The sequence below is a fragment of the Bactrocera dorsalis genome, chromosome 1, assembly GCF_023373825.1.
Source record: "Bactrocera dorsalis isolate Fly_Bdor chromosome 1, ASM2337382v1, whole genome shotgun sequence".
Classification (NCBI taxonomy): Eukaryota; Metazoa; Arthropoda; class Insecta; order Diptera; family Tephritidae; genus Bactrocera; species Bactrocera dorsalis.
This window is the reverse complement of record NC_064303.1, coordinates 42,655,423-42,665,198: the sequence shown is the minus strand read 5'-3', so window position 1 is coordinate 42,665,198 and position 9,776 is coordinate 42,655,423. Positions and strand designations below refer to the sequence as shown.

At 39.7% G+C, this 9,776-nt stretch overlaps 2 long non-coding RNA genes across 2 annotated transcripts; one reads left to right on the top strand and one right to left on the bottom strand.

Moving 5' to 3' along the window:
- Positions 1-4,579: 4,579 nt before the first annotated feature.
- LOC125775702 (uncharacterized) lies at positions 4,580-5,634 on the bottom strand. The gene is made up of 3 exons (XR_007421308.1): positions 5,494-5,634; positions 5,273-5,423; positions 4,580-5,183 (listed from the first exon to the last, which is right to left on the bottom strand). It is a non-coding gene; the product is annotated as an uncharacterized LOC125775702 (long non-coding RNA).
- A 221-nt stretch (positions 5,635-5,855) lies between these two features.
- Positions 5,856-9,630, top strand: LOC125775748 (uncharacterized). The gene is made up of 2 exons (XR_007421356.1): positions 5,856-7,337; positions 7,395-9,630. It is a non-coding gene; the product is annotated as an uncharacterized LOC125775748 (long non-coding RNA).
- The last annotated feature ends 146 nt before the right edge of the window (positions 9,631-9,776 follow it).

Here is a 9,776-nt window from a genome sequence, read left to right as displayed (position 1 = left end):
CAAATTTTGTTCGTTCTGCGCATCTACGTCACGGTTGACCAACTTACAATTAGCTGATTTTCAGTTGTTTGTTTTTCTTTGCAATAAGAAGCAATTTTGTATTGTAGGCATACAAAATCATGAATATCATCAAAATTTAACATCAATATAAAGTGAATATTAATAAAAAATATCAATATAAGTGAATATTTTATAGTGAACATTTACCTACATATTCATTTAATTGAATTTTCATTGTATTATTTAAAAAGAGACAATCTTTGCTGTGTTTGTTTCAACCATATACATTTATGTAAATAAAAAGATTGAATATTTTGTAACCAAGTATCAATTTACTGTTTTATTTAATTTTCTTTTTTTACTAAACATATGTTCAAATATGTTTTTATTTAAGGAACGAATCCTAAAATACATTCTACTTAGCTCTGAAAAATAATTCTTTTATTTTCGAGCTACAATTTACAAAATCACTTAAATCTATGTGCTTCTGGACGTAAAATGTACGTATGTACATATATGCAAATCATTATCATTGACGTCGTCAAATATTGCTTGCAAGGCTCTCATATGCTCCATCAACATATCTGTTGGTTTTGAGAGTCCTCCTTGAGAAAGGTGATCCACCCAAGTATGGGACGAACAATTATCGGAATTGGCACAAATTTCGGGGTTGTCTTTACCGAGTTTGTGGCAGATGTACCCTGCCAAATTCTCAAGTCCGTCGTTGTTGAGAATCTCCACGGCATCATTTTTTTCAATTGGGTCAGTAGAATTCAGATCAACTGACACACGTTGAAAAATATTACCTGCAAAAATATTATAAACATACATATGTACATGCGTATCAATAAATGGAATAAATTGTTAGTTATTATTATTAGTATAATTAGGATAAAAAAAGTGGTTAGAGTGCAAAAACTTAGTTTGTATGTCAGTACATAAGTATTTGCATTTGTTAACATCAATACATTTTTATATAACAATGTTTTCCGTAGTTTTAGGTTTATAATACTATGTACGTTTAACATTTTGATAATTACCGGTTAGAGATAAGTAATTTCCTTCCAAATCTGGTGTGTTGTCGACTTCAACATTGCCTTCTTCTGTGATCGCTCCTTCGTTGTGAACAAGTATATAGGAAGGCAGCCTATATTTGAACTCCTGCCTGTCAGGATGATCGTGAAGACCGCCTTTTGACCTGATTACGCCAAAAAAATTTTCCAAAACGTCCTGGTTCAATCGATAGGTCAAAACGTAATCAATTTTGTGCTGCTATCTTAAGTCATCCAGCAGCAATTTCAAAGCATTATTGCTTTGTAGTATACCTGTAAATCATAAGTAAAATCAAAAACTGTAGAAAATCAACTTATCTAAATATATATGTAGCTTGAGTATTACCTTTTTGAAATGGAAGCAAACCATTTTTACCAATGACTCTCATCGATGAAACCAGCTCCGTCATCTGTTCCAGTATATTATTTTGTTTGTTCAAAGCCAAACCGTATGCGTGCAAGCGTTCCCTCACTCCATCTTTGGGCACCCTGACATTTATTACGTCAAACCAGTCATTTGTCTATAAAATGAATATTTATAATATATGAACATTTTAATTAATATTTTAAATATTACTTACAATTTTGGAAAGTCGATGGCATTCCTCCCAATTTTCGGTATCTAGTAGACCTAAACTAGCCGCTCGAGTTATTGCTTGAGCAATTGTGTGTGAGAACAATTTTGTGGCTAGTTTAACCATTTGCCTTTCTGCTCCTGTCACAGATGTTGGATGTTAGCGAGAGCAGCTTCACAATTATGTCTTTTATAACAATTTTTCCATTGATAGTAAAGCCCTTATCCAAAAAATGATTTCTTTGTAGTTTGATTAAGTGGGGGACATCAGCAAAAACCACAATCCTGTCTCCGTTGTGTGAAAACCTGCAATAGAAAAAAAGAACACAATTTAAAGTATATCATAATTTAAATAATTTTTTAGTGAATGTACCAAGGTTTCTCCGCATTTATTTCAAGATCACTATATAAGCCTGATCCACCCAAATCGCTAACAATGGCAACAATATTGTAACCGCTCTTTTTAACGTTTAACAAAATGCTAAACAATACTTCCTTCGTCATTTTGCAGTTATAATCGAAGAATACAGGCTGTTTCCATTTACTTATCAAACCTAAAAGAACAAAGTACATTAGAAAAAATTGACTTCAAGTAGTCGCTTGTGTTTGCTCAGTTGCTGCCTTCAACAGTTTCATCACCGGCTCTGTGACACCTGGAGCTACGTCAATTTTTTTTTTACCACCATTGCAGAGTGCGCACACCTGGTAGAGGATAGTTGTTTCTCCTCTAAAGTTTGTACGCTTTTGGGCTCGTTGAATATAGCGTGATCGACTTAGCTATGTCTTCTTCTTTCCAATTCCGCCGTTTGTTTCCATCCCTTAATTTTTCAATCTGTAATGATATGGTGAGAGACTCCGTCGCCGAGTACTAACATTCACTCCGGAGAATGAACGTCTAGCCACAATCCGCATCAAAGCGAGGTTCTTCAACATATCGCTGATTTGCGCCCACGCCCCGACGGAAGAGAAGGACGATGTGACCAAAGATGCTTTTTATGAGTGCTTGGAGCGCACTTATGAGAGATGCCCCCGCCACGATGTCAAAATCGTGCTTGGCGACTTCAACGCCAGGGTGGGCAAGGAAGGTATCTTTGGCACTACGGTCGGTAAATTCAGCCTCCACGAGGAAACATCCCCAAATGGGTTGAGGCTGATCGACTTCGCCGGGGCCCGAAATATGGTTATCTGTAGTACTAGATTCCAGCATAAGAAGATTCATCAAGCTACCTGGCTGTCTCCGGATCGAAAAACCACCAACCAGATCGATCATGTTGTGATAGACGGAAGACACGTCTCCAGTGTTTTAGATGTGCGTGCGCTCCGAGGACCTAACATTGACTCGGACCACTATATTGTTGCAGCCAAAATTCGCACCCGCCTCTGTGCAGCAAAAAACGCACGCCAACAAACACAAGGAAGGTTCGACGTCGAGAAGCTGCAATCACAACAGACAGCCGAACGATTTTCTACTCGGCTTGCACTCCTGCTCTCTGAGAGCACTCGTCAACAACTTGGTATAAGGGAACTGTGGGATGGCATTTCAAACTCCTTACGTACAGCTGCAACCGAAACCATTGGTTTTCGGAAAGTGCAAAAGAACAGCTGGTACGACGAGGAGTGCCGTGTCGCAGCGGAGAGAAAACAGGCTGCCTACCTCGCAACGTTACGATCGACCACAACACGTGCGGGATGGGACAGATACCGAGAGTTGAAGAGGGAAGCGAGACGCATTTGCAGACAGAAGAAAAAAGAGGCCGAAATGCGTGAGTACGAGCAGCTTGATAAGCTGGCCGACAGGGGTAATGCTCGAAAATTCTACGAAAAAATGCGGCGGCTTACAGAAGGTTTCAAGACCGGAGCATACTCCTGTAGAACCCCCAAAGGTGATCTAGCCACCGATGCCCAGAGCATACTTAGATTATGGAGGGAACACTTCTCCAGCCTGCTGAATGGCAGTGAAAGCACAACACCAGGAGAAGACGAACCCGATTCCCCAATCGATGACGATGGAGCAGACGTTCCATTGCCCGACCAGGAAGAAGTTCGAATAGCAATTGCCCGCCTGAAAAACAACAAAGCGGCAGGGGCCGACGGATTGCCGGCCGAGCTATTCAAACACGGCGGCGAAGAACTGATAAGGAGCATGCATCAGCTTCTTTGCAAAATATGGTCGGATGAAAGCATGCCCAACGATTGGAATTTAAGTGTGCTATGCCCAATCCATAAAAAAGGAGACCCTACAATCTGCGCCAACTACCGTGGGATAAGCCTCCTCAACATCGCATACAAGGTTCTATCGAGCGTATTGTGTGAAAGATTAAAGCCCACCGTCAACAAACTGATTGGACCTTATCAGTGTGGCTTCAGACCTGGTAAATCAACAACCGACCAGATATTCACCATGCGCCAAATCTTGGAAAAGACCCGTGAAAGGAGAATCGACACTCACCACCTATTCGTCGATTTCAAAGCTGCTTTCGACAGCACGAAAATGAGCTGCCTTTATGCCGCGATGTCTGAATTTGGTATCCCCGCAAAACTAATACGGGTGTGTAAACTGACGTTGAGCAACACGAAAAGCTCCGTCAGGATCGGGAAGGACCTCTCCGAGCCGTTCGATACCAAACGAGGTTTCAGACAAGGCGACTCCCTATCGTGCGACTTTTTCAATCTGCTGCTGGAGAAAATTATTAGAGCTGCAGAACTGAACCGAGCAGGTACAATCTTTTATAAGAGTGTACAGCTGCTGGCGTATGCCGATGATATTGATATCATCGGTCTCAACACCCGCGCCGTTAGTTCTGCTTTCTCCAGACTGAACAAGGAAGCAACGCAAATGGGTCTGGCAGTGAACGAGGGCAAGACGAAATATCTCCTGTCATCAAACAAACAGTCGTCGCACTCGCGACTTGGCTCCCACGTCACTGTTGACGGTCATAACTTTGAAGTTGTAGATAATTTCGTCTATTTAGGAACCAGCGTAAACACCACCAACAATGTCAGCCTAGAAATCCAACGCAGGATTACTCTTGCCAACAGGTGCTACTTCGGACTGAGTAGGCAATTGAAAAGTAAAGTCCTCTCTCGACGAACAAAAACCAAACTCTATAAGTCGCTCATAATTCCCGTCCTGCTATATGGTGCAGAGGCTTGGACGATGACAACAACCGATGAGTCGACGTTGCGAGTTTTCGAGAGAAAAGTTCTGCGAAAGATTTATGGTCCTTTGCGCGTTGGCCACGGCGAATATCGCATTCGATGGAACGATGAGCTGTACGAGATATACGACGACATTGACATAGTTCAGCGAATTAAAAGACAGCGGCTACGCTGGCTAGGTCATGTTGTCCGGATGGATGAAAACACTCCAGCTCTGAAAGTATTCGACGCAGTACCCGCCGCGGGAAGCAGAGGAAGAGGAAGACCTTCACTCCGGTGGAAGGACCAAGTGGAGAAGGACCTGGCCTCGCTTGGAATATCCAATTGGCGCCACGTAGCGAAGAGAAGAAACGACTGGCGCGCTGTTGTTGACTCGGCTATAATCGCGTAAGCGGTGTCTACGCCAGTAAAGAAGAAGAAGAAGAATGATATGTGTAATGAACTTTAATATATTTTGCAACATACTTTTTAGAATTTCGACACTTACCTGGTCGTTAGTGAAAATGCAGCTAAGTTTTTGCTCCAAATTATTTCTATGGAATTCCGCAGTTTTAATGGAAATCTTGAGGCGTTTAATTTCTGCTAACTGCTCGTTTTTGCACTTATTCAAAGTGCTAACAACACTATTCAGCCTTTGTCTAAAAAGAATAGGAAATACACATACTTATGTAAGTAAAAGATACTTCATCAATATCAACTAGGACTAACATTTCTGTTTCCAAATGCAGTATTTTTTCGTCTTTCTCATCGATGACCTCTTCTTCTGCAGTTTGAGGTGCCTCTTCAACCTCGTTTTCTTGAATTACTTCAACAGGGTCGGTATTCTTCAAGATTGTTGTCAACATCTCTTTTTTGGAACGAGACTCCATCCTTTTCTGCCGTTCATTAGCCTCTGAAGGAGCAGTGGTTACATGGGAAAAGCGCTGGGTAGCAACTTCGTTGGATTCCGCGAATTTAAGCCGGCAAGAGTGTTGGGTTATAAAAGTAAAATTATTGTTATCAAAATGCTATAATTACCCATTTCAAACTGCAAATTTCTTTCGAAAGCTTCTGGCGCGGAGTGCACTTCGGAAACGCACGCATTTTTAACGTTGGTTTTGTCCGTCTGACGACAAAAATGAATCCATTGTTTTAATGCGGCTTTATCCTTAGGGAAATGAAAAAATCTCCACTTCGTAGCACTATTTTTACCATTATTATTATTACAACCGAACACTGCACAACGCATTTTAAAAATATAGAATTTAACAATTAATACAACACTTGAAAACACAATTCGAATTCACTTTCAATAGCGCGGGCGAATAATAAGTCATCCGTGACGTCAGCAAGAACAACTGACTGAAAGCAAACATGCGCATTGCGTAATCTCTTTCTGTATCATTCTTGAATGACATATGTGCCTTGAGTTTAGTAAGATAAATATTGGCATTTTCTTAAGCTTTTATCGGCTTTCGTTAGTTATTGTAATTCAATTTGATTTAATACATTATCTATATATATAAAACAAAGACGGGTTTGTTCGAACACTTATAACTCGAGATCTGCTGAACCACTTTTCATGGTTATTGATTTGTTGGATTTGTCTCCACCCCGAATAGCAGAATACATATTAAAAACAATGAAAACTCGATAAAATTGGATAATTACAAATAGTAACTTTTTTCCATACAATTTTTTTTTTTCAATTTTTGTTTGTTTTGTTTTTCAATATTTTGTTTGTAAATTATTTGAATAGTTTAATTTCGGTCGCTTGCTTTTTTATTCCGGCTATTGAAAAGAAAAATTATTGAAAATTATTCAGAGAAAACGTTACGTGTGTTTCACACAAAGAGGTCAACTGCAGATTGAAATTTGTTACGAAGTCACGAAGAGGTCGCCCTAATATCGGTCGGCGTTCGTTTTACCATCAACGTATGGCAGCCCAAGGCAAGGCAAGGCAAGAAGTACTCCCAGGATGCGGTAACGTTTGATTGACTTTATCTTGAAGCAACGTATATATGGTGCTATTGGATGCTAGATGTACTCTGTTGAGTGGCAAAATAGAGGTTTTCGACACGCACACATTCTTCTTTGGATGGTGGATGGTGGTTATACCAGATCAAATTGATGAAATCATTTCTCCGGAAATTCCTGATGTAGAGAAAGATCCAGTATTATATGAAGTGGTGGAAACCAATATGGTTCATGGACCTTGCGGACACTACAATCCCTTTTCGGTTTGTATGTCTGACAATAAATGCACGAAACAGTATCCCCGTGCTTTTCTTTCGGAAACACAAACTGGAAATGATGGATATCAACTCTATCGGCGTCGCTCACCAGATAACAGAACATTCAGCATTCAACTTAGAAGAGTGAATATCGAAGTTGACAACACATGGATCGTACCACTTTTGTCTAATTCATATTCAAAACTCATATCAATTTTTAGTATTGCAGTTTGGTGAAATCGATAAAATACGTTTGTAAGTACGTCACCAAAGGAAGCAACATGGCGAATATTGGTCTTTAACGATACGGTCGATACGTGAACTGCAATAAAGCGCTTTGTAGGATATTTACTTTTGCAATTCATGAACGTTTTAAGACTGTTGTGCGTTTCGCAGTTAATTTGGAGAATGGGCAAAAGGTATATTTCAACCCAGAGAATACAGTATAGCCAGTGGAAACATCGCCAGCAACAAAATTAACATTTTCGAGTTTTTTCTCAAATTTCGTCAGTGATAAGTTTGTGGGAACATTGCTCTATTCGGACGTGCCTTGATATTATACATGGAATGCCTCGTCGAAGAAATAGTTACGCAGAAAGCAAGGCCAACCAGTAGATTGACATCCAGGTGTCTTATCAACTAATGCATTAGGACGAATTTACACAATCCACCCGAAAAACGACGATTGTTTCTACCTTCGGTTGCTATTGACTAATGTACGCGATTCAACTATATTTGAGTCATTGCTTACTGTGAATGGTTCGATGTGTGCAAGTTTTGGAGAAGTAAGCCAGCAATTACATTTGCTGGAACACGTTGCAATTAAAATGAAGTTCGCATACTTTTCGATATAAACATCGACATTGCCAAAGACATTTTACATCGTCTTCGCTAAAAATTGGAAATGGTACAATTTCGGTTGATACTTCCGGTGGCTCGATATCAATTCACGAAAGATGAACTCATCACAAATGTTCGGACATTGGATAAATTATCGTAACTACGATTCCTTAAATGCACGCGCAATGTTAGCTGCCAAAAATATCGATGTTGTTGACTTAAACTGGAAGATTCAAAGTCAAATTCCGGGAGACTTGCGCTCATAGAAATCGATCGATCGTCTTGAGAATGAAGACGACGCCGTGAATTATCCAGTGGTATTTCTAAATTCTTTGGACAGGCTTGGTATGCCACCGCATCATTTGCGTCTCAAAGTAGGATCCGTCTTTATTATGTTTTGCAATCTTCATGCGCCGAATACAAGGGGGAGAATGCTTGATTCTACGAATTCTTTTGAGTTCTAACGATTTTCCATTTCAGTTCAAACGAACTCCGGCATATATAAGGAAATGCTATGTTTTTCACACGGCCGTAGCGAGCACACGAGTTGGAAAACCATCTTTTCTGTACACCGGAACATAAACCAAAAAACGTTGTTTATAAAGCTGCGTTACATTGAAAAAAAAAAATGAAATGATAAATTTAACTTTCTTTTCCGTTTCAGGACAACGGCTGCGGGGTCAGCTAGTTTAATATATATTATTATTAGATTGTTTTCTTGTGCAATTTAAAAATTTAAAATACCAGATCCGATATTCCAATATTAATTCTTTCCTCCATTATTATTTGCTTTATTTCTTCTATATCTAAAACTAATGTATCCTACAAATTTGAATTCATACAAATAAATGTCAATGGTAAAAATAACGATTTTTCAATGTCTGGTTACCAGCATCCGTTGTACAAGAAATTCCTGTACTTTTGCCGTTGCGCGGCTGATAAGTCACGCAAATTAACAAGCAAAACATTGGTTCTCAGAAGTACAACGGACAAGTTCAACTGCGCAACGCTAAAAGTACAGAAATTTCTTGCAGGCAATGGTTATTCAGCAGAAAGTTATAAAGCTCAAACGTAAAACGAGCAACGCAAACTTCGCTGCTTATGTAATATCAACTACGCTGAAACACTAAAATCAAGTGTATCGACGTGGGAATCAGCCCAAGATCTAAAAGGACAAATACAGCGAGAAATATCGATTCAGAATGTCATCGGAACTATGATGGAACCCAGTAAAAGGTTCAACGCCAGCAACACAGTTCATATCGCGTACTGAAGAATTGTAACAATGCTACGGCTAGAAGGAGAACATAGTCTTAGTCGAAGTTCAACACAAAATGAAAGGCATTGCCAAACATTGACTAAATGCACAACCACTTTTTCAAATATGGTTACAATTCGAAAATGCATTTAGAGCACAACGCAGCGGCGACGCATAAGTTACTTATGAATCGTAAACGTAAAAACGCCGAAGATTGCATAAAGTACTTTTACTCCATGTTAACCATAGGCAAGGTAGGGTAGATGACGTATCCATCAATATGCATATCATCAGCGGTCTCTACAATTTTGCAATAACGAAGCCATTAGAAACGATGAATTTAACAACGTCGACTGAACTATTGGTGGCATTAAAGAATCTATCAGCAATTAGTAGAATATCGGTAACATCAATACCACCAAACCAACATGCAACGAAGGCCGAAACTAAATTCAACGGGAGGCACACACAAATAGAGTTCTTCAACTGCAACGAGTTGGGACACATTGCAGCCAGGTGTCTGCTACCAAAATTTTTTTTTTTTTTTTTTTACGAGGAGGAAGCATCGAAAGCCTGTGTGTTGAACTTTAATCCGAACTAAACCTCCTACTGTCCTGTACCGAACCCCCCGGTACCACCGTCAAGTATTACGTCGGGAGGAAGGTTGAGTATTACTCATA